The sequence below is a fragment of the Anser brachyrhynchus genome (assembly GCF_964034855.1).
Source record: "Anser brachyrhynchus genome assembly, chromosome: 1".
NCBI lineage: Eukaryota > Metazoa > Chordata > Aves > Anseriformes > Anatidae > Anser > Anser brachyrhynchus.
The window spans coordinates 28,832,062-28,858,391 of NC_137694.1; the positions used below are offsets into that span (position 1 = coordinate 28,832,062).

At 36.1% G+C, this 26,330-nt stretch overlaps 1 long non-coding RNA gene across 1 annotated transcript; it reads left to right on the top strand.

Moving 5' to 3' along the window:
* The first annotated feature begins 538 nt into the window (after nucleotides 1–538).
* On the top strand, nucleotides 539–20,697 carry LOC308184732. Its single transcript, XR_013942890.1, has 3 exons — nucleotides 539–1,406; nucleotides 10,700–10,734; nucleotides 20,037–20,697. It is a non-coding gene; the product is annotated as an uncharacterized lncRNA (long non-coding RNA).
* The last annotated feature ends 5,633 nt before the right edge of the window (nucleotides 20,698–26,330 follow it).

Genomic DNA, 26,330 nt, shown 5'->3' on the forward strand with positions numbered 1-26,330 from the left:
GTTCCTGTTTAGTGGGGCATCCAGTTTGAACACAATCATGTTAATCTCCAAGATCATCTATTTTATGGATCCACCAAGGGACAAGAAAGGAGGGAAAATGGCTAAGGACAGACTCAGACAAAGTTATCATCAATGGTTTATTTCCAGAAAACTGTACTTTAGAGTATCATAATGATTAGAATATGAACAGCTTTGATAGGTCCAAAAAAAAAAAAAGATTAAAAATGTTTGAAAATATAAAAATAGAAGAGCTTAAATAATTTATGTTTTAAATTTAGCCAAATATTTTAAAAAGGATTACACAGCAAAATGAAACAGAAACTTTGCTTTGGACTGAATTAAGCACTTAACTGAAATCTTTTTTTTTTTTCCTTTTTTTTTCATTCCAGTGAGATAAAACTAACATTTTCTGTTACAGATTGACCAGAAATTCACTTTCTTAAATGAATCTAGTTTATATGTATAAAAAAAAATAAATATATATATATATATTTTTAAACGGAAATCATTCTGCCTGAGCTGGTAATGCCCAGTTCTCTAGCTTTACTGTGTTCACTCTGAAGCAGCAGCATTAGGGCTGTTGATCCATGTGGGAGGGTAACAGTGGAGACAAGTCAGAAGAAAAAACAGAATTGACCCCAGTCTCATAAGCCAGGCTGGGCTTGTCAGCACATTCTCTATGCTAACATCACTGCATTAGATATCAGAAGAGGAGGAGGGAGGAAGAGCCAGCTGGGGGGAGACCAGAACACCAGCAGAAGGCAGGAGCATGGCAATGCAAGGCTGCAGCAGGGCTTTGGGTTATGGGAGAATGGAGGATGCTGTAGGGATGAAGGGAGCAGCATCCAGCCCTGGCAAAAGCAGGTGAGGAAGCAATGCTTGGTCAGAGGGAGAAGGCAAGACAGGCAGCAGTGAGGCTTGCTCCAAAAAAGATTGGGAGCTGCTGATCTGCAAGAAGCAGCTGGAGGTGAGATAACAGCTGCTCTGTGGCAGAGGGCAGATATCCATCAAAACTAACAAGTTACAAAACTAATTAAATTCCCAGCTGCTTTTAGGCAAATGAGTAGCAACATTAATTAGGATGGCTTTTTCCCATCTTCACTGGTCAGAGGGCACTGGCCTTTTGTTTTGCATTCAGACTGCACTATTTGAAACTCTCTCTGCTATCTCAGGAGGAAATCACTGTAAATAAACACTTTCAGGGAAGGAGTCTGGAAGTGTCTGATCTTATGAGTATGACACGCCATTATTTATGTTAGGACAGGGTTCAGAATTTTGTATGCCCAAAGGACCCTGGTCTCAGCAATAAATTTTTCTGTCTTTTCCCTCCCCTCCCCTCCCCGCACTGCTTCACTTTACCTGGTGCATTAGCCGTGAGCACTCCTGGAGAAGGACCTTCCAGGCAGGTAGGCATCATGGGAGTTCGTGGTTGGTGCTCAGCTATCCGGAATGGGCAGTTGTACACTGGTTCCTAGAAGAAACCTTCATGCTGTGCACTGAGGTATATTTAAAGAGTTTCAACAGGTCCTTTCTGGCTGGATGGTTTTGGAGAAAAGGCTTTTTTGATTTCTCTCATACACACGGATTTAAGTTTTACCAGTTTTGGTTGGGTTTATACAGTCTCTGTCTTTATCTGAATGCTGGCCACTGCATTGGGATAAGTTTTGATCAAACTTTTATAATAATTTGTCTAACTTTAAACTACTTTACATTTTGGTTTTGCTCCTTTTCGAGTTGTGGGATCTAAATAATTAATTTACAAATGTTGGTATTCATTTTCTAGTGTATTTTGCTGTTGGACTGAGCTAGGGACTACTGCTTATGGACTACTCAAGGGACACCCTGTATCTCTGTATAGCAAACCACATTTAAATATTTAATACTGCACAATGGCACAACTGTGTTAATAGCTTTATCTTGGGGTTTTATTGAATCAAAATTAACAAATGCAATTAATTTATGTGGGAAACTTCATTTGCTTATGCTAGAAATGTCCAACATTTTTTGGCAAGAACTATTTTTGAAATTCAAACTAGTGAACCATAGATGACTTCTGTTCAGGATTCACAGTTAATGGCAACCTATGATTTATTTTATGTAGATAATATTAATAGTGCATCCACTGAGTATGATGTGCAATAGCATAAACCATTCTGAGGTTTATCAGATACTCACTTCAGAGAGGATGAGTCAGTGTTAAATTCAGTCTGTTTCTTAATCTTAATTTCATGAGCCCCACCACACCTCCACTTTACAAGTCACACATAGACTGTCAGCTCCTGGATGGATTTTTTTGACATGCTCTAATGATCAGTCACAACTAGGTGCAATACCCAAACCAGAAGGTTTAGAGCAATTTCAGTGGACTTCAGGAATTGCCCAACTCCTGAATTTGTTATTTTTTCCTGGATATAAAATAGTTTGAATTTAGTGCACAAAGGGCATACCATAAAGCCCATCTTTTGTGGTGGGAATAAACTATAGAACTCCAAAAATCGGTTAACATATTTTTCATTTATTATGCTATTTCTTGCCTAGCTATTTTATAAAAGAAGAGCTAAGCAATCTTTGTTCGTATATGTTGCAGTTTGAAAAGATGACAGGATATCTAGGCAATTCACAGAAACTAGAAGCACAAAGAAACTAAAGATATGATGCTAATTCCTCTTACAGCAACCTTAGTTCAAAATTTCTCTATAATACGAATCAGATGGATTCAATTTAGGTGAAAGCATAATACCAAATTTAGTTTGTGTTAAAAAGAAAATGTAATTTAATTATTCTCTTCTATTAGCTTATCTTCATGATGCATTTGGCACTGGGCAACCTGACCTAGTGGATGGTATCCCTGCCCATGGCAGGGGGGTTGTAACTAGGTGATCTTTAAGGTCCCTTCCAACCTGAGTCAGTCTATAATATGATAAGCATAAACATTAAAGGTGTCATGAAATTATAGCATATTAATGTCAGTGTGAAGCTGTTTATGTCTACCTTATGCTTTGGTTGCAGTACAGGTGAAGATTTGATGAGTAACACCTTTATATGCCTGTTGACTAGTACTAAATTAGAATATAACACCCCTGGCAGTACACGACAGCTGTATGAACATAAAATGAATTCCTTTCATTAGGGTATTACAATAAATGGCATGTGAAGTCATAATAGAACACTTCTTATGCCCAAGATATTTATTAGGTGTTCAGAATACAAAAGATACCAGCTCATCCTTGGAGTGGTAATTTTGGGTAGGCTGGTAAGTGGCAGTTAGAAGAACAGGTAAAGAAAACTGCATCTTATATATATGTCATCTTATATGCCATCTTATGTAGCACCTCCATAATGGCAAAGGTTTTAAAATTACATATAAAGTTGGTGTCTGAGATGTTCATGGGTCCCAGGAACCCTCAGTGACTTTTGGTCATGGACAACTCTTTGATTCGCCTATCGATTCAGTCAGGCAGAAGAACCAAGCCTTTAAGGCTCTATAGGGTTTATAAATAGGAATTGGAGATCTTATTATATTTTTGTATCATTACAAAGCTTCAAAATACATTCTAAGCATTCTGTAGCTTTTGTTTGTATGGTAGTTTAGCACATCATAGATATTAAATGACAGTTATCCAAAAATCATCTCTCAGAAGAAGGTAACTTTTTCCCATTCAAGTGAGATACACATTTTAGGTCATGATTTATAAGGGAAGATCCATATTTCTGAGCGCTTAATGAGTATCCTTGTCTGAAAGTGCATATACGACACACAGCATTACCTCTGAGGAGCAAGGTTTAATTCATCCCCATTTGCATAAGAAGCAGTGTGGCCAGCAGGGCTAAGAAAGTGATTGTCCCCCTGTACTTGGCTCTGGTGAGGCCGTACCTCGAGTACTGTGTTCAGTTTTGGGCCCCTCACTACAAGAAGGACATTGAGGTGCTCGAGCGAGTTCAGAGAAGGGCAATGAGGCTGGTGAGGGGTCTGGAGAACAAGTCTTACGAGGAATGGCTGAGGGAGCTGGGGTTGTTCAGCCTGGAAAAGAGAAGGCTCAGGAGCGACCTTACCACACTCCACAGGTACCTTAAAGGAGGCTGTAGCGAAGTGGGGGTTTGTCTATTCTCCCACATGCCTGGTGACAGGACGAGGGGGAATGGGCTAAAGTGGGCTAAAAACCAGGGGAGGTTTAGGTTGGATATTAGGAAAAACTTCTTTACCAAAAGGGTTGTTAGGCATTGGAATGGGCTGCCCAGGGAAGTGGTTGAGTCATCCCTGGAGGTCTTTAAAAGACGTTTAGATGTTGAGTTTAGTGATAAGGTTTAGTGGAGGACTTGCTAGTGTTAGGTCAGAGGTTGGACTAGGTGATCTTGGAGGTCTCTTCCAACCTAGATGATTCTGTGATACATCCGTGTTTAGTTCAGGTGGAAAATAAATAAATAAAATAATTAATTAAAAAATAAATAAAAATTAAAAACCCCACAACAACAACAACAAATGACAAAGACTGCACACCCAGATACATGTCCAAATAAGACCCTAACAGGTAAGTGTAAATGAAGTAGCATGGACTGCAGAAATAACAAAAACAGAAAGATAATCCAGGTTTGGTAAATCCTACTGCACCATATTCCGCATCTGATTGTGTGGTCTAGGAATAACTTATTGGTCATTCCACACTGACGTTTTTGACATTTGTTGTCCAACAGCATTGTTTTATCAACCAGAGTTATATAGTCTTTACAAATTGAAGCTTACAAATTTTGGAACACATAAGCTTTGCTCCATCTGGATTGTAAAATGGCTTATCAGGCTCTACTAGTTTTGTGGTCCATACATGCATTGACCAATGTAAGTAACTGGCTTCTAATGGTGTGTTGGTATTAGATAAACACAGTAAGAAATAACTTTACTTCTAAAAATATGCAGGCCAACAGTCTATTTAAGTTGAAATTGTCAGTCCTTTGCAGAGAGCTGACAGGCTTGGAATGAATCTTTTTGTATCCTAGAGGATGTGCTGGAGAGCTTTCTATGAGCTGGGTTCAAAGCCATGTGACTGAAGAAGATGTGTTTGAAAAACACTTATATATAGCAAATTGTTCCTGCTTTTGTCTTCTGCTAAAAGAGAGATGTCAAACAGATGATTTTAGCAAGAAGGATGATGAAACTTAATGGTAACTCAATCATATGGCAATAATGGCTGAGCTCCGTTCCACAGTGCCTTTCCATTTACTTAATGGCTGCTTCCAGACTGATATGCAATAAAAAGTCGTCATTCTTACTTCAGCACTATATTTTAAATCTGTTTTAGGGTATCTCTGAAGCACTAAATCAATGTTTTCCGGTTTGTAATATTATATCAATTTCATTCACCAACAGTAAAAACATGGACAAATTTGAACCCATGTGCAAGTAAGCTTTTAAAAGAGTAAAGAACGATGAATGCTACTGCTGTTTGCCCACCTTGCATAAAATTGTTGTTGCTAAATAATACAGAATGATTCCAATCTAATCAACTGTATCTTATTTAAAAATTCAGCACCCATTTTTATTTGAATTTGATTAGTTGTGACTTATCAAAGTGCTTTGACTTGCATCTAACTAGTTCCATTTCATCCTTCAATGAATTTATATTTTGTGCTTGTGTTGTGTAAGGTCTTGCCAAGAATTTGTTCATATTAAGTACTCTAAACTCTTGTATGTAGAGCCTCAGAGATGTTATGCTTTCAAATCCTTGAAGATGCATTCAGAGATCTGCTTCAAGATCACCTTTTTTACAAATAACCAAAAGAATAAAATCTTACCGTGACTATGTTAAAATCCTTTAGGTTATCACTCAATACGCCACTAAGAAGCATATCATGACTACAGACCATAAATAAACATCTATTTCTTCTTAAAGAAAAGTAATTGCCTTGTTTAAAATTGAAAGAAACAGCAGAAAATCAACTGGTAGTCTCTCACTGAGGAACACTCATTTTAATGTCATCAGGCTTAGAAAAGAGATTTTCTTCCTGTCTGTGAAATATACATGCTTGCAGCAACGTTGCATGTGACAATACAAGCAGTCCTATCTAAGGTATAGAAATGGTGAAATAAATCAAACTTTAGACTCCCTTAAGATATTGCAGTTGCTGCTGTAATTGGTTTGATGGCTCTAAAATGGATTGATTTCTTTCTGAATCTCTGATCTTAGTAAGCCAATGAATCACAGTGCCTAACAAGACTATATCATTTATTGCTATGTACAGCTAAATTTGTTGACAAGTTTGAGATTAATAAAGTTTGCACGTCTGTATTCCCTTTACTATAGTCTGGAGCTTATCCTTTCTGTTTGAAGGTTTAAATTCAAAATTTTTAAAAGTAACACAGCAGGGACACCTACATCATCTCAGTGACTTATAAAGTACAGGCACTAACAATTAACAATCACAACCTAAATAGGTCAGTAAGGGCTCATCTATAGGGCACTCCATTATATTTCAAGGTGGTCAAAGACAAAGGGCTGATATTCAGGAGTATTGCTTTCTCACTGAAGCCACTGTAGGCCACTGGTGTCAAAACCCTGTGATAAGCAAATGAAAACTTTTAATTAGATACTAATAAATATTGGCTGTTTAAACCTCAGTCCAAGGTGTGACGATATTAACCTGGAAACCTCTGTAATGGCTAAGGAATTTGTGAGTAATTTGTTGCAACTGTTCTTTCAGAAATCAATGCACAGTTTTTACTGTATTTTATGAGCATGGTATAGTGCTTCTAAAGATCCTTTAACAGAGGTCTCTCCAGTCAGAACCTGTAACTCATGTTCCCTGACCACTGATAAAGAATAGCTTCAGTGCTGCAGCACTGGGATTTGAAGAATGACCTGTGGAGCTGTGCTTCCAAGAGAGGAAAAAAAAATCAGTACTACAAGAGGAAGACAGGGAAAGAGCATTTGAAGAGCATATTAGGGAAATGTTTTGCAGTGGATATTGTCTGGATGATTAACCTATGTCAAAGGTGAGATAAAAGATGCAAAGGCAGAATACAATCATCTCCGTTTTCAGTTTGTGTTAATAGGTTGCACTACATATAAAGTCACAGATAAAGTCAAAATAGGTAAGATGTCACAGAGTAAAAGAAGTCTTCATCAAGAAGCCTTTATTTAGACATAAATCCTATTGGTTAAGAGACTGTCTATGAGAAGTCCTAAATACAATAGGACAAATAGTACTATATATCACCTGGACAAATGGGAGGCTGATCGGTCAAAACAGGGTGAGGATATAGTTGCTTCCAGTTCTTAGGAAGTATTTTTTTCCTTTCTGAGAGTAATTTTGCAGTATTGTGCAATTCTTTGCTTTAACTTCAGTCTCATCACTGCAATATTGTCACTTTGCTCACATCTGGTAGTGGCTTTGGCTCTATGCATGTGCCAAAAAAATTCTTTTGATGTTTGTGGCTAAAAGAAGCATTTTCTCCAGAAGAATCAGAATCAGAAATCTTCTTTACTGTGGAGTACAAAAATAGCTCTCCCTAGTATCTCTGTTACAGGAAAGGCCATGTCCTTGCAGATATATCTAAGTTGTTGCTTCATTTCCTCTGTCGTCATGTTAATTGAAGTAAAAAATATTTGGACAAGATTCTTAAGTGCTTGACATATATGCACAGTTCACAATGAATGAAATGGAAAACTAAGAAATCAAATTCTAGTATTAGGAAATATTCCTTTTCTTCCCTAGTCTGGATCACCAGTGGGTGCCTCATTTAAAAATAATAATAATAATAATAAAATATCTCTCTATTTGTTATTTCTAACATGATTATTTCAAAACAAAACAAAACAAGCAAGAGAGAGAAATTTTTAGGTAAAATAATCTTAATTTCAAAAAATAGTATTCTTAGCCAGAGTAAATTGGCATCGCTTCATTGATTTTAGCTGTCTAGATGAAAAATTGGCCCTGTACAATGCCTAATACCAAAGTTTGCCTTTTTTTTTTTAACACTGAGAAATGACCTTCAACAGTTTAGGCAGGGAATGGCATACCCACCCACACATCCAGTCACACATGTACTTGCTCAGCTATTAAAACATGACGTAGCTTCAGCCTAGTTCCAACACCGCACCAGGGACCCCATGTTTTCATCTGGCAGAGTACTGATTGGGCTCTGTATAAAGCCTCTCTAAGGGAAATACTTTTGCAGGATGAGGTTATCAAGTGAATGTCAGAATATAAGCATGTAGCAGACTATGTAACAAAACACAGAACCAAATAAAGGAGAAAATGTACAGGATGACACTGGAAAAAAAATCAAATGCTGGAACTGATTATCATTCTGAGCTCAATAGATTTATGGTTAGTGCAATCACAAAGGATATGCTTTTAGCTGGCTAACTATTTGAATTATTGATGCAATTGGTCTACTAGAAATTCATTAAAACATTATTATTTGTAGCTCAGTTAATTGAAATGGTTAATAAGGATGGGTTCAAAATTATCACTCTGCAAGAGATACATATTCTTAATGTGTGCCACACATTAAGCACAAACTTCATGTATCAGTGACACCCTCCCCACTTCCCTACCCCTTCCCCTTTGATTAAGCATTATTAACTGTCAGAATCCACATGCCTGATTTGAGTAAGAACTACATGTATCAATCACTCACAGACATGCATTCAAAAGTAAACATAGTTCACTATGTTACTGATATTCCAAATTGTGGTACAATCATTATAGTAAAGTCTCTTACTGTATGAGGGAGACCAGAAATGGAGAGTCCATAAAAAAAGATCATGTCTTGATCAATGCTCACATTCGTATGGTAACATTTTCTTTCTATGTCTAAACAAAGTAAGGCAAGCTGGATTTGTTGGTATGAGGTGTAACCTTTAGTTAGGTTTCTATAAACATTTATCAGCACCTACAGAACCTCCTCATATTTTGGGAGGTGTGAAAATATGTATATTACAGAAAAAAAATCTCTCTGTTTTGCTGTTATTTAAATCTTCAATTCTCAGTGTGGTTTCCTATGAGGAATGGCTGAGGGAACTGGGGTTGTTTAGTCTAGAGAAGAGGAGGCTCAAGGGAGACTTTATTGCTCTCTACAACTACCTGAAAGGAAGTTGTGGGGAGCTGGACATTGGCCTCTTCTCACAGGTAACTAGTGATAGGACCAGAGGGAATGCCCTCAAGTTGCACCAGGGGAGGTTTAGTTTGGAAATGAGGAGACATTTCTTCTCAGAGAGAGCAGTCAGGCATTGGAACGGGTTGCCCAGGGAGGTGGTGGTGTCACCGTTCCTGGGGGTGTTTGAGGAAAGGTTGGACCTGGCGCTTAGGGACATGGTTTAATGGGTGACAGTGGTGGTAGGGTTATGGTTGGACCAGATGATCATGGATGTCTTTTCCCAGAATCATGGAATATTAGGAATTGGAAGGGACCTTGAAAGATATCTAGTCCAATCCCCCTGCTGGAGCAACCCAAATGATTCTATGATTCTATAACAACAGAAATCCATGCAGGCCATAGAGGCAAGCTAAGACTGCCCCTTAAAACCACAAAACTGGTCTGAAGGCAAGAATATGAAAAGGGATGAGTCCCAGAGAATCTACGGGAATGTTCTCGCTGGTTGAATTCTGCAGCTGTGTTAATAATTGTAAGCATAAGACATACTACAGAGTGCTATACATGATAGGAAGGCAGAAAAGTCCCAGAGGCTGTCTCTTCCCTTTGTTCAACCATCTAAATCCAACTGCAGTCTGGTTTTAGCTTTGATTTAAATCCAGTTCAGAACTATGCCATACGTTAAAAGTGTGGCTGAAAAGCACATTCTGCTTTAGAGCCTGTGTTTGGAAAAAAAAATCAAATTTTTAGTTTTTAGTTTTATCAATTTTTAATAAAAAATGTTCTGATTTGGAAGGGTAAAATGCTTACTCTCTTTGCTTGTCAGACAGCTCAGAAAAAGCCTCCACTTACCTGGTCACTAATGATCATCACAGAGGCTTCATTGTCCAACCCAGCAGGCTAATCAAAGATGCTTTTTTCAGCCATTTCTGATAATGGAAGGGAATATATTCATCATCATTCCGAGACTTATATAAATGTTCATTATTCCAGAATAGAGAAGACTGAAAAAGTCAGAAGATCCTGTAATCAGTGAAAGTTTCTATCATTGGTCCAAATGTAAAATGTCATATAAAGCAGTATGAGGGCTGCTCTAACTTTAGCCCATTGTCTGACCCCTTGTGCTCTTCTGAAAATTCCTGGATCCTGAATTTCTTGAGCCATCGTCTTTTCTTCTGACTGCTCTCTTCTCCATCAGCCTCAAGGATGGAGATATTACAGGAGAGGCTCTGTTGACTCTGTACAATCTGAAGATTTATTTACATGTACATATATTCATTGATGTGGATATACTGCTATATATTGTTATTTAAATGATCATGTGCTTGAACATGAATGATTTAGGTTAAAAATGAATCTCTTTGCATGAATTTTCAAAGTGTTGAGTGTTTTGGAAAAAAAAAAAGGCTTAAAAATATTCTAGCTATGTATGGAACCTTAAAAAAAATGTTTATAATTAAGCAGGACATTGGGTTCTGCAGGTCCATATTGATATTCGATAATGCAGAATATGTTAGAACAAAAAGTATTGATTTGAATAGAAGAGATTTTTTCAATTGCTTATTTATTACCAACAACTTCCAGTTTTTCATGTTTTTATTTTCTTAGGTCTGTACTTCCAGATGTTTGGACAGATGCTGTTGGTGAGGAACATGTAATTGTTTACCTGGAACTCTATACTGTTGAATTATACTAATATAGAGAAGATTAATTCAATGTTCTGGTTAGATGGAACATGTTTAAATTACCAGTTAGAGTGTGAAAAGTTGTTCACTACTCTTCGCTCATTAGTGTCAGCTGGTTGTCAATTAAACCTTAGATCTTCACAGAATGTGTTCCTTTGGTCCTGGCAGGTACTGTAATTAAACTTTAATCTAATGCAACACAGAATATGCTGTGGGGACTCAAGAGGAACACCCTAATATATCTTCCGAGTCTATGTTATTGATTTAGTGAGATGCTCCACCTTGGGCACTCTGACAGGGTTATTTTTAGGGGCAAAACAGACAAAATGTGGCCAGCATACCTTTAGGCTTTTGAATATTTTTTTTCCTCTGTGGCTTTATGCCTTTCCTGTACCCTTTGTACAATACCTTGAAGTGTGGGCTGTGATGCATCACGGTGTTGCCATTAGCAAGATACAGTGCACAGAGATCTTGGATTTAAAGGATTAACTTTTAAGAAAACAACAACAAAAAATTGTGTTGAGAATTGTGTTGAGAATACTTATATTCAGGCAGAAAAGAAAAATTAAGTTCAGGGAAATACACCTTCTTGTTGGCTGCCCTTGCTGAATACAAGTATGCCTCAAATCAATCCTGAAACATGGATTCTTATGATCTGTTTTTTCTAGTACAATACTGCCTGTTATCAATACCATTTTTCATGTTTAATCCCACTTTGACTCCTTCTAAGCTTGTGGATTCTGATTAAGCCTCCTGACACTGAGTTCTATTGGCTATTGTTTCATAATTTTTGATAGAATACATATCCTCTTCTATCCAGATGAAACAAACTTGGAAAAAAAAAAAAAAAAGTAAATAAATACCAGTACCAGTTTATTAAACCTGTCAGACTTGTGACTTGCTGCTGTCAGCCAAAAATAGGATTCAGTACTGATCTGGGGCCATTGTTTACCCTTTTGCTCTCTCTTATGATGATGATTATTAATCATTTATCTTATGACACCTGCAGCATGCTAGCTGCTTCACAACTAAAAACTAAAGAAAAGATTTCTGCTTACAAAGCCTATCTTTGAAACAGACAAAGAGTGGGAGGAGGTACAGCATAATCATTACTGAGCAAGGAGGTTTTGCTCAGCTTTTTCTACCCCATGACTTTTTCCATGTGGTGTGTAATATTGAGGTAAACCTGAGTTTTTTGGGTGCAATTTTAATATCCCAACATAAAAGCCATGTGATGAAATTAAGTTTGATCAATATTTTCAAGCAGATGAGTTCTCTTTATCTGATATTGGGTGAGGCCAGACACTCAAAACCACAGTGATGTCCTGGCATTCCAAGAGGCCTTTCTGTCTAGAGCAGTTTGTGGAGGGCTGTTTATACATTAACCTTTCTAATGCTAGAATTACATGCCTCTTCTTTTGAATATCTGAGAACCCCTGTTGGCTAAGGCAGTATTTCAGAAGAAAATAAAGGGAAATCAAACCCACCTTTCTAGGTCCAAGCACAAGGTTATCATAAATGGTGCATGCCACCCCCTTCAACAAAAGTTTCAGCCTGCTTAGACTTTTTGAAAGAGCAGGATTTTGAATGCATTTCTGAAAAATAACATATTTTTGTCTACTAACTTCCAAATCCAGCTTCCTTCAGCCTTGGTTCTCTCCAGAGAACTTAGACTCTGGAGAGAAATGGGTTTTCAAGCACTCTGCTACAAATAATGTGCAATGCTTTAGGAACTCCCTGCTGTTTACATCCTTTTCAAAGGTGCCTTATTCTCCTTCTGTAAAGAAAGCCAAGTGCCTGTGCACACAAGTGAGTATTTCACTCTGAGGGTCTAAAAATTATACTGCCAGATTTACCTATTAGAGGCATAATTCGTTGTTCTCAGAGGAAGCATTTAACCATGCTTCAGGCAAACACCATTCTAAGAAACTACAGTAGTAGCCAAACAAAAATAGATCCATCTCCTGCACTGGAATTGTTCCAGCATTGCCCTTTATGCTGCCTAGATTATCTAGCAGTCATTTGCTAAGTAATGATATTAATGTAAGTAGCTAGTAGATCTTCAGCTGTGCCCCTTGCATATACCTAGTAATGCAGCTTTGTCTGATGAGACTGTTCTGACACAGTGTGTCATGAACCTTTACGGGCATCAGTTTGGTTAACATAATCACACAGATAATAACAGAAAGTTATTATAAAGGAAGACTCTATTTTGGATAAGTTAAGGCATTCCTGTGCACAATGTTTGTGTGGCTTCATTGTGTGACTGGTGAGTATGGTGGTGGGATTCAAGTACTACTAGTGCGGCACAGCTTTCCAGATCTGGTTTGCCGTCTTTTCTCAGTCAGACTTCTTTTTAGTATTATTTCATTTTTCTTTATATGATCTCTGGATTATTTCAGTTTAAACCACCCTCATTTACAAACAGTATTTATCCTGCCACAGGACAGTTTGGGAACTGTTGGGCCCTTCAAGATCTAAGCCCTGTTGCTACAGCAATGCAACCAGGTTTTTAACTTCAGTTCTGTATTAACATTCCTGATGCAGGAACTGCCAGGCTCTATTTCTATTTCTAAAAGATACAAACAAATCACATGAGTGAGGCACCTGCAGATATTAGTCTTGCCTCAAATGGCACACTGCAAAACCAGCAAGGAATGGAAGCATTGCAATAACAAGGTGTCTCAACTGCATTATGTTTTTGTCTATCCGAGTTCCCAAAAGACTGGGAAGAAGTAATCCCTGCAAGAAAGAAAGCAAACAAGAAAGAAAAGAGACAGCAAGAAGAATGGGGAACTATATCTTTATTTACTGGTAGAGGCATATACTTGTTCTGAAACAGCCAAAAATAGCAAAGCATTTACAGGAGAAAATTAACTGGTTTTGTTTCCCTCTCCTTATTTGAAATACACAGCATTGGAAAATAAGGTATTTTTGATTAATGTGGTCAGAAAGTTATTCCTCAATCTTTTATTCTCTAGAAAATATACATGGAGAAAAGCAAGATTGTTGACACAGATTCACATTTCCTGATTTAAACAATGAAGGCTGAAACTCAAACAAATCCAAATGTACTTTCTAAGAGATGTTCATTTGGGTTGGACCCGAAGACCTCTTGAGGTCCCTTCCAACCCCTAAAATTCTGTGATTCTGTGATTCATTTACTGATCAAATTAATCTAGAAAATTAAAAAATAATGAGGATAGGAGTGTGGGGAAGATATGAAACATTGCCAAGAGTAGTGGATGAATGAGAAGATAGCTACTACTTTGTACTCATGCTTGTTCTTTTTATTTTTGGATGGTTTTCTTTTATAAGATGTGGGCAGGGATTTGACCAATTGGTTTTCCTATACCTTAGTTTTCTGAAAGGGATAAATATACAGGAGTATTCCAATGAATTGATCCAAATTGTATTCATTCTTCTGAGATAAGACAGGAGACCACAGAATGCCATTAGGAATGTGGTTTGTACCAGATAAAGAACTCCCAGTAAGGTTTATTTAAGTCAAATCCAATCTGTCTGGCCATCTAAACAAAAAGCAGAAAATTTTAAGCTAGTTTTGGAAGGACTGATTGTAGTATTGGAGTAATGTCTTTGTTCTAAGCTAACATGGCTTTGTTGTAAGATTTGTATGGACAAACATGAGATATTTTTATTGCAATTACTATGACTTAAACACTTAGCAATGAGGAGTCAGAACAGACACTAAAATGTTAGTTTCCTCTAACAGAATTAAAGTGGTAACAATCCTGAAATCAACAAATCCAGAACTTAGACCATTTTTGTAAATATTTTAAATATTTTTATTTCACTTTAGTTAAAGTTACAATTCTGCACAGATTGAAAGAACAAAAGCAGACTACAGAAAAATGTAGCAAGCCTAGGTTCGTGCATCTGAGTAGTAAAAAGTAATGTAAAATGTGGAATAAACATTGGTGAGAATCAGAAAACAGTAAAGGAAGTACATGATAGAGAAACTGCAGAGCACCACAGTATTAGAATGTTTTGCAGGCACTGGAGGAAAAACAGAATTTATATAATCTTGTTTTTTATCAGAATGGAGACATACTTATGAATACAAATACAAAACTCCACCAAGCAGAAGATAATTCTTAAGAGAAATATTTATGTGACATACTGAATGATGCTGACAACTTCATTTCTCAATATCTGTGCATATATAATATATGTTTCTTTGACCTGCCTATAGTGTGAGAATGTGCTATAATGAACAGAATATCTATGCAAGTGGCAATGAAATATTCACTAAAGCAGCCACTACTGCTGAGATACAATCCAAGGGTAAAAAACATGAAACGTTGAGACTGAAAAAAAAAAGCAAAGTTAACACAGAAAAGTATGTCTTGTCATATAGTGAAATAAATTGAAAAATCCATAAATCTAAAGTTGTTGGTTGCAACTGGTGTTGAATAAACTATCATATTATTCTATGACTTTCAAATAGAAGTATAACACTACCCTAGTCTTCTATATTTTAACTGAGTATAAGGCTAAAATAACCCACCCTTCATTAACTTCCACAGCCAGATCATGTCAGAATACATTACAAAACACCATACTAGGGTTCTTAAAATAATTGTAGAAGGTATTGGGGAAAAAAAAAAAAAGATGATTATGACCTCTCAAGATATAGCAAACACATCTTAGGTAAAATAAAAAAGCCATATTATTGATCAGAATATTTTCTTCCTGTGGTGCATATATATATATATATAATATATATATAAAAATACATGTGTACCAGTTCTTTATGCTCATTTAATATCGTTATTTCACTCCAAAGGTTTGGGAAGTTGAGATTCATCTGATTTAGACATTCAATAGTAGGGCATCTAGCTTGGAATCAGAGATTACCGTAGATTTACTTCATAATCAGTAGAAAGGAATAATTCTCTTCATCAGGCAATTCTTCTCATTGTCAGCAAAATCAAAGAATCAGTTCCCCTCAAAAAGGGCTGTTTGAGATCCATATATCTGTATGTTATTGGCAGATGTGATGCAGGATAGGTAGGAGACCCATGTCACTGTGTTATGTATCCTGATTACCTGAAGTGCCAAAAGTGAGACAGTGGACACCTGTATTGTGACAAGTGAATCTTTCCTTGAGCTTCCAGTGTAGGAGTCAATCTCTGAAGGTCTCTGTTCCATTCTCATAGCTATAAGGGGAGCCTAGGATTATGACTTAAATGCAAATTTCCAGCTTTTAGATATTTAAATTGGATTCCACCTTCTATGCTAACATTCTTCCTACTAATAATCCACAGATTCTTCACGCACATAAAAAAATAGATCTTCTGATTTATATTTGCCTTCATTTTGTTGGCTTCAAGATAATTCATATCTAGAGAATCTATGCAAAATACTTTCCTCGGGTGGCTTTCCAAAATGTGATGTACCACAGCAGACCTTAATTTAAGGCAATGAGGGGCTAAATATAGTTCTTCAGGAAACTGTTGCAGCATCTATTTTTAGATTTATGAAAAAGGTGAGAGAAACAGATAATAAATGTTATGGAAAATTGTTCTCTTTAAATGTTACCTGTAAGTTTGTTGATTCAATTTCCAAGGTTGTCATACTGCCTTGTACTTCCCTTAGCTGGGCAGTATCACTTTACCCACTTAATTTAAAGTTATACAGCAACAGAAGATTTAGAGGATGTACCTCAGAGTCTTCAATGACCTCCTAGAGTAGCCAAGTCCATACTCTGGTACCAGACAGCCAAGGGGAACAAGTATCTCAACATGGCACTTCAGGCAATCCTCTGATCCCACACCATAACCTCTAAATTGTATCCATCCTTTTTCATGCCCAACACAGTCAGAATGCTTTACCTGCTTTTTTTTTTTCCTTTTTTTTTTTTCTCCTTTTACCCAGATGTTTGCTTATCTGTGTGTTTATGTAAGATGGCAGAAACATATGCTCACAGTCTCATTTGCCTGCTTTGGAGAACAGATTTGAATTTGCTTCTTTGGAAACTCTTTTTGGAATTGCAATATATACATAAGCACATATCTCTTTGTTGTTCCTGTAGAAGTAGTTTCCTTTTGTATAACTAATTATTGGTGGAGTGAGAAGTCAAATCTAAGATTCCTCCATCTGATATGAACCCTTCATTAAGTCAAATTCTCAGTTTGTCTCCCTGGCCCAATGAATGTTACTATATTTGAGGTACAAGTGGGAGAATTTAATAGATTTATTTCTTAGCATCATTCTTTCAAAACTAGAAAACTGATACTTAAGTGGGTTTTCTTTCAGCTTAGCCAGAAAAAAAAAAAAGAAAAAAAAAAAGAAAAGTGAGCTGTGGTCTCCATGAGCTATTTTGTTTTATGCCTTATCTAACTACACTTTGGCAAGAAATAGGCTGGTACAATGATGATATGATTGGTGTGTATGCTGCTTCAGTGTCAGAAATTTACTTGTAAAGAGAATTTCACTGGTGGAAAATTAGGTGCTTTAGATAAGGCAGCAAATATGTAACAAGACCTACAATGTGGATCTAAACTGTGGAAACCAATTTAATGGTGAGTAGACACCTGGTTGTCACCATAGATCCAAAAATATATGACAGTATTTTGTTACAGATGGCAGGTGGCATTTTTGTTGCAAAGCACGCGTGTGAGAGATGAGTACAAGGTACTTATTTGTAAAGTCAGCAATGGATATAAGTACTGGTTGTGTTATACAGTTTCATCATGTAGTTTACATAAAATTATCTAAGATTATAATGTTTCATTACAGGAATGGTTATGATAAGCTGGTTCTTTCATAACATTTGCATTCTTTTAAGTGTCTCTACAATGACAGCGACACTAATGAAAATAGTGGGGTTTTTTTGTTGTTGTTTTTTGAAATAGGCTAGAACCAGCTGTCATTTTTGGTAGTATAGATGAACAGAGCTTTATGGAGCCAGGGGTAGATAATTTCTAGGCAGATTGTTTCTTAGTTATTCTTAGAAGAAGCATATGTGCTGCATATCAATGCCAGGAAATCACTTGCAGCAAGTATGTCGGTAGCAAAAAGATACTCCTATTAACTGGTGTTTGTAAATTATATTTGTGCATATATATATTCATATATAAAAATATTCATGCATTTCAGCCAGTGATATTGCAAATACAGATTAATTTGAATAAAAATAGGAATCTAGTCCAAAATAATGTAGGTTTAAGTGTTAAAACAGAATTTCTGCAAAATGGTTTACTGAGAAATTTTGTGACATCAGAAAAATTATATGAAGATATTTATATTAATAGTTTTAGTAAGCTTGGTAAAGATATCAGTGAAATATGATTTTGGGTGTTTTGGAATTCAGAATAGCTCAGATTTAGTCAAATGGTACAATTTTTATTCTGAGTTTAACAGATCCATCTCCAATTTTCAAAATGGATTACTGTTTTTCTCAGGGAATCAAGGGAGAAAAAAAGTAACTCTTCAAAATTAGTAAGCATACACAAGGCAGATGTTGCAAGCTAGCCAGTAAAAAAAACTAATCATAAAGTAAGTATAATGACAGTATGCCATTTCCCCCCCGTTATTTCTACAGACCAAGTTGACTCTTAGTTTGCCTCAGCAAACAAAGGACACAAACGCTGCTTTCTTCAGACTGTGAATAATACGCTACAATTAGCCAAGCTCCCTCTCCCTCCTTCCCTGTAATATTTCTGGCTCTCAAATGTGATCCAGCTTCCTCTTGTGTTCTTCCTTTACTATTCATAAGGTGTATTTCCTCATTTTTCTCCAAACACTGTGAGAACTTTCTTCAAGAAAGACAACAACAAAACAAGCTTGCAGGTTGCATGCCAGGCTATTAAAATATACTTAATCAGAGAAAATAAAAAGTTATTTTAAAGTAAACCTACTGTAAATCTATATCTGTATCTATACAAGCAGAAAATAATTAAATTAGCAAGATTAAATTGACAAAGACTAAGGGAAACTAAATATATCTCCTCTAACTGATCTTGGAGAAGCTCAGAAACTGTAGGGTTCTGTTGCATATTGCTTCAATGCATGGGAATTCATGGTCCTGGCTTTGTGGTAAACATTTAAAAAAGAAGGGAATAAAAGACACAACACACATATTGACAAGTTTACTCTTATAAAAAAAGTATTTTGGCTTCTCCATCAAAACAAAAACAAAAAACATACACACAAAATAAATAAATAAATAAAAAACACAAGGCAATCAAAAAAACCCACCACCACAATAGAAAGTGAGAACCACTCTCCACAATTTGTTTCTGGCCAAAATTTATTTGTTTGAATGACAGAAAAACAGTGGAGAAGGAAGATTACACATAAATTGAGCCTCTGATTTAAATCCAGACTTTCTTGGATGGAAAGTTCACAGACTTCTGTAGTGGTATGTAGAAAGCCCTGTGGATTTGATGGTTTTGTGTAGGTTGTGGAAAAGGAGATGAAAAATGGGAAGCTAATTTCAACCTGGCTAGCACAGCACGATAATATTACACATATGGCCTATAATTGAAATGATCTTTATTCTCTGAAACATTTGCAGTATCCTGCTGTGGAGATGGTTTTATTTGCTGCTGCTGCTGCTTTATATTATTTTATTGTGTGTTAATTTGCTAATTTTCAGTCTTGTGATTAACTGTATGCAGCACACAGTTTGTATATTCAGTAGTGCTTAAGCTATGTGTTAGAGGGAAATGAACTGATTTGGTTTCAAAGACTTCAGGCTTTGAGAGTTTTTAGCACTTCATGGATTTTTTCCTAATTTTGTACCTACTATACTTTGTGGTTTGGTCATCTTTGGCCTGTAAACAATCAATTAATACTATTAATTATTAATTTGGCTAAAATAGATAACTGATATAATAGTAAAAGAACAACAAGCTCATTGTGTAGGAATCATGCGTTTTGCTTTCTTCTTTTCATCATCATAGTAGATATTTCTACATTTATTCTATTTTGGCTAGAATATGTGATTCCTACTGTTATGTACCAAACAATAATAACACAGAGATCAAAAACACTAGAATTCAGATTTTGGAAAGGTAGCTAGTAGGAAATGCTTGGAGAGCTTTGGATTGAACCTGTGGAAAAGAAAGCTAAGCTGTCTTCAACTACTGTAAGAAATACTAAAAATAATCACCTATGGAATAGCTATATTTTCTAAAAAGCTAAATGGACTTTCTAATAGCATGGTATGAATTCTTTTATTTTAAAGAAAACCTCTGATCCAATTGCTTTATGTGTTTCTATTTTTCTTTTAGACCAAGCACAGTAACCAAGAAAAGCATATCTGAATCCTTCATGAGCACTGAAGTTCTTTTGGCTCTATTCAATTTCTTCTACCATAATGATCTCAATAGTATTGAAAAGGCTTCTAAACAGAAACTATTACGTTAACTAAATTATTACTTTGTGGTTATTAAGGACACGAATAAATGCTTAAATACAAAATGTTGTATATTAAATGAAAAATAGATGTTAGATCATTAATACCTGTGACCTGCATTTTTCCTTCCTTCCTAATGAATAGAAATTCTTCTGTTAGGCATAGGATTTTTCCTTTTATGCAACTTATTTATTCTATTTCTTACATACCCATGGAGAAACAATACAAAAATAGTGTCTATCTTATTCTCTTTTGAAACTACTGGAATTTGTTTGTTTTCCATGTTACTACTGGAAGGTACCTGAAGAAACTTAAAAGCATTATCAACTTACTTAGGAGGTTCTTGAAATATATAGTTAAAAGCCTCTCATACTGTGAACTCCCAAGCTTTCCCAGATAGTCACTCCCATGCTTCAGTTAAGCCCTCAGTTTCTCCCAGTCACCATGGACTTGGAAAGCCATTTGTATTCTCCTTGTGGCAAGCAGCCTGGTACAGATGCCAAGATTGATTTTAAAATGTTTACCCTCCATCTTCTTTTCTCCAGACTAACCAAATGCACTTCTTCCAACTCTTCTTCATGGCAAATATTTTTTAATCCTCTGGAAATTCTCATTCTTCTCCTTCAAACCAAGCAGCTGGTCCATATTTTTCTTGATGGTGGTATTTCAAAATGAATATGATACTTCAGCTGAGACCTTTCTGATGCACAGCTAAGCAGGGAGATGATTTCACATATTTTAGAGAATATATTCACATTTCTACATCTATTCATATTCTTCACCATTTCACAATAGCATGACTTACCTCTTTAGTTCAGTTCTGTGGTCCCCAGCCATTTTTCTGCATATGTTATTTATGTTATTTATTTGAATATTCCTTCCCAACTGTAGTGGGAAATCCTGTGGATCTGATCTGAATCTCGTCCTTTTTTTTTTTTTTTTCCATCTCTCAGATTTAACATGACTATTTTGAATGTAGTTTCTATTCTCCAATAGCAAATTAAATAAATTAAGTAAATAGTAAATTAAGTAAATTCATTGTTCAATCAGCCAATATTTTAATGACAAAATTTAATAGAACAATAGAATGGTCTGAAAAATACCCTCAATTCATTCTTCTGTCTTGAGAGTGAGCTGTTAATAATGACAGTCTGTACACTGTTTTCTGTCCTATAGTTTTATCATTTAGACTGACTTATGAGAACTTCAATGTCTTTCTAATTGAAAAATATATTACATTTATCGTTTCTTCTCTGTCCACAAGACCTGTCATCCTGATGAGGACGGAAGTTAAATTAACTAGACATGCTTTGTTTTTGGCAAATCCATGTTGGCTGATGATCATTTACTTGTTATCTTGTGGGTGCTTATGAAGAGCCAGTATGATGAGTTGTCTAACTGAATACGGAAAACATGTACTACTTGGCTCCTCCTTTTCTTCTTCTTTTAATGGAAGATTTTCCTTCCTCTGGTCTTTTGATACTGTATTTATTTCCCACAGTATCTTTCATATGACTCTTCATGGTTCTAAAAAATAACCAGCCACACTTTAAATACCTAGTGATGCTGTTCATCAGGATCATCTGAAAATACATAAATTAACTAGTTAGCTATTGATCCTAGTCCCTGGATATACATAGGCATACACCTACTTTTAGTTATTTTAATGTAGAATTCGACTGAAACAGAGGCATTTGATGACATTACAGGAACTGTGGGCATGTTCTCTGGTCTCCAGCTTTCATTCTAGAATGATATTCATCCCCTGAAGGACCTGCATCATAACTTTCAGCCTCAAATATATCGATAATTTACAAGACGGTAAAATGGTATTAAACACCTATATTTAGGTAAACATAATCGCACCTCTAGCCTGTACAGCCAAAGAAGTTCAGAGAGGTATTCAGCTACTAGATGTTAATTGCAGGATGATTAGAATTGCTCTCCAGGTTCCAGTTACTGTGTTGACTAGATCACTAATTGCAGAGACATCTACCTTCTCATAAAGACACTAGTTGTAAACACTCAGAGCTCAATTTGGTTGCCTGGACATAGGCATTTGTACCGAGTTGGCAGATGGTATCTGCCCTGGCCTCCATATAATAGTCCAGGAGGGCACATGTACCTGTAGTTCCTGTATCATACTTGCCAATACAAATGGTGCCAGATGCTTGTGTTTAAGAAATGAACTGAGGTCCTAAATTTAAGTGTTAATCTGGAACTTAATCCTATTCTTGGAATTGCACTACTGTTTTTACCCTCATTTTTTTGTGTCACTTGGGGTAAGTTTGCTCCCACTGAAATGAATGGACTTTTTGTTATCATCAAAGACACTTAGAGCCCTGCTTCAGTCCCTTAGCTGTGACTTATTTACCTTATTTATAAAACAGAGGAAAAATACTCAGGGGTTATAACAGTTATAAATGAACTGCTCTTAACAAGTGATAGGAATATCCCCAGATAAAAGTTATATTATAAGTCCCAGTTTTTATTCATATTAACCAAAGAAATGTCAAGAGTTGACATGAATTCTAAAATGAAAGTATCTATGGTTAATGATTGATAAAATGTCTGCAGTTTCCTTTGCCCCTTCTAAATGAGACATTTCTGAAAAGATTGATTGAAAGGTGGTAATGGAAAATCTGTAATGTTCAAAAATCCAATTATGGTCCATTAAGACAGGCTAATCATGAGAACAACCTATGGGGAAATGCATAGATGAGTATTACCTGAAACGCTTGGTCAGCAGGAGACCAGAAGCTTCTCATGGAAATACCTACTTCATTAAGTTTATTGCTTTTGTTTTCAGGTCTGTTTGGGACAGATTCCAAAATCTTGCTAAATGTCACAGCCAGTCAGTAAGTAATGGCACTGCAGTTCTGTGCAGTACGGGGGCTTGATCTGCAGGTATTCAAGAAAATCATGAGTATGTTATGGGGTTTGGATAAGGTGATCTCAAAAGGTCCCTTCCAACATAAAACATTTTGTGAATTGGGTGATGCTGTTGACGATACAGGTAAAAAAATAAAATTAAAAAAAAAAAAGAGAGCAGTACAGGTAACGACTAAAGCAGCCAGTGGATCTTCTGATTTCATTCTCCGTTTTCAAAATAGCTACTTCTGCTTATTATTCTGTAGCCTAAAGTCATCCTAAAAATCTCTCTCACATTTCTGGTGACTGAGTCATAACTGATGGAAAATAATATTACCTCATCTGTTTCATTTTTTTTTTCTACCTTAAGTTACTTATTTCTACACAAAGTAATGATAATTGCCTGTGTGCTTGAAGTGGTTTCAAGCTCTACAGAACTGTTTTTCAGAACTCCACAGACAATATGTATGTCTAAGAGACAGAGACAGTGCTTTAGACATACTCTTCGTCGGCCTGACTTAGGCTGAGCTATCGGTGCTCAGCTTCTTGACTCATTTAAGTGTCTGAGTCAGTGTCAGTAGTTTGTGACTATAGCATATTTTCTCTTGGGTAGCCTGTCAAATATGTGTTTGGAAATGTTGCACCATTCTGCAGAGGCTGCTCAAAACATAAAATGAGATGTAAGAACACCGCTGCAGCTCCTTGGTCATAAACTTACGAATTGAAATAGTAGAGTCCTTTCAGCATGGTTGACCTACCTCTTGTCTCCAGTGTTGCTGAAAGAATATTATTCTATGGAAAGTTGTCACATCATTTTTGACCCAAACAAGGATTTACAGATTTCATCTGCTCTGCTAGAAGTTGGGACAAAAGCTGTAGTAATTTGTGATTTGCTAGGCCAGCATAATGTAGTCCATAAGATCATGAAATTATAACTAGCTCTCAAATGTCTCCCAGTCCAGCTCTCCCAGATTCTCTGTGCAGTATCGAAATCAGTTAAATGAGAATTTTTTGAAAGTGACAGGTCTGAAGAATCTTGGTTCTGTGTTTCTTAACTTTCACTGGAGCTTGGGTAGTGGAAATAATTTTCAGTTTGCTGCATCAAGGGGATACTCTGGTTGAGTAAATCTTCTTTAATCAAAGTGTAAAATACTAAAAAAAGAAAAAAAGAAAAAAGGCCTGATTTTTGAAGCTTTAAAACTCTGTTCTAAATGCTTTAAAATACAGACTGCTTAAAGACAAACTATCAAATCTCCTTGATTCTCTTCCCTTCTTCCTCCTCCCCTTCACCTCTTTCCCATTCATCATCGCTCCCCAACCAGATAAAAATTTAAACAGACTGTCAAAATGTTTCTGTCTATTTTTCTGCATTAGTTTCTAAATCATGTCATTTTTCCCCAGAATGAGTGCTTTAATTCATGCCATCTGAACTTCAGAATCCTTTGCCTCAATTAAAACAAAAAATTGCCAACATCTGTTCAAAACCTGTTCCCATTCTTCTGCTTTCAATCAGAATTTCTACTCATTTAGTTTAAAACTAAATTGTGGGCTTTAAAAATATACTTTAACTGAGCTTTAACTAAGTTCAGTATTTTGGAAAAAGGCATAACTGGAGTTACACTGGAGAGAGGAGGCTGATCTACAGCACTGATTACTTGAGGAACAAGACTAACAGCAAATTTGGAGTGAAATTACACGATCCTTTAACAAAGAAAATACTTTTTACTGAATGCAACCTATGTTAACATCATTGCCTGCTTTTATGTCTAGATTTTTTTAAAAAGGACATTTTTGTGTATATATTTTTTTAAAGAAAAGCATTGTGAAAATGTTTTGCGTTTGTCTTTTCAGCCTGAAGTTCTATCACACAAATCACAAGTTTGCACTTCACAGCCCTATCTTATCCTGCTTGCAGGTTTTGTCTTCTAAAATCTAGGACAAACGATAAAGAAACACAATCATAACTTTCTAAGAATTAGTTACAAATGAATAATAATAATGGAGGCAAACAACACAGAAAATAGTCTTACTAGCTTTATTAATGCTTCTCAATGAGAAGACAACTATTCCCAGTGTTTTCTATTGCTATCTTGTCACTTCCCCATGTGTTGGTCCCATAGGGCTATGGAGCAAAACTTCTGGTGACTTCATCAAAATTTGGATCATGTTTTTGTAGTAGCCCCTTGAAGAGTTTTTTTGTGTGTGTGTTGTTCCTTATTATAAATTACAGGTGGAGATACAGCATAAAAAATTTGTGCTGATTCCTTTCTATGGAAAATCCTCTAGTTTGCATCCAAATACACTGTAACGTTCTCCTATTTTAAACAGGATTACAAGTGTCTTGGCTGTAACCAAATGCCTCATAACTGAAGAGGCAAGAATAGGTTTGTGATGTTGTGTACAATTAAATTTGTCAACATCTGTTATCAAATTTATATTAAATTCTGTGTGCAAATGACTGCAATTTGCAGTTTCAGTTCTTTCTGTATAAGTGTGCTTTTATAAATGTGTTTGTTATGATCATCTTTTTTCCTGGCTGCCTTACTTTTCAGCTAAAAACTTACAAGAGACTAGGGTGAAAGAGGTTGGAAAGATGAATGAAACATAGACCATATGCCTTCCTAAAAGTGTTTCTTCCCATTGGTCAGCTAATGAAAACATTTATTCTGACGTAATCTCATCAATGTACTCATCAAGCTGGAAAATGTTTTTACTGATTATCTGAGATAATCAACTAGTGTTTTACAAAGCTTGCACGATTTCACTTTGGTGTATATCTATGTACTGCTACAATCAGATATTGTTTGGATTTCCTAACTGAAGGGGCGGTGAGGGACCTCACATCATATGAAGAAATGTAGTTCCAAAGTAGGAAGAAAGGACTGATATTGACAAAATTTGAAGTCTTGTTTCATTTATTTATTAATATTTAATGTTTATAAGATTTTTTTTTCCATTGATCTAAGAAGAAGAATGAATGTCAGTGATTTTGGGATCTCCCTAGGAACCACAGACTTTATAAGCAGGCTGTCTTGAATTTAGTTTCCAAGCAGGAATGATGTTTAGTTTCCAAGCAGGGCATGGATGAAGGGTTTTGAAATCACTTACTGTTAGCACCAGATTCAAAGTATACACACAGATGTGACAGCTGCTAGATCTGAGCTGGCCTCAAGTTGTGGCAGGGGAGGTTTTGGTTGGATATTAGGAAAAAATTATTCATTGAAAGAGTTGTGGGCATTGGAACAGGCTGCCTAGGGAGGTAATTGGGTCAGCATCCCTGAACGTATTCTAAAGACAT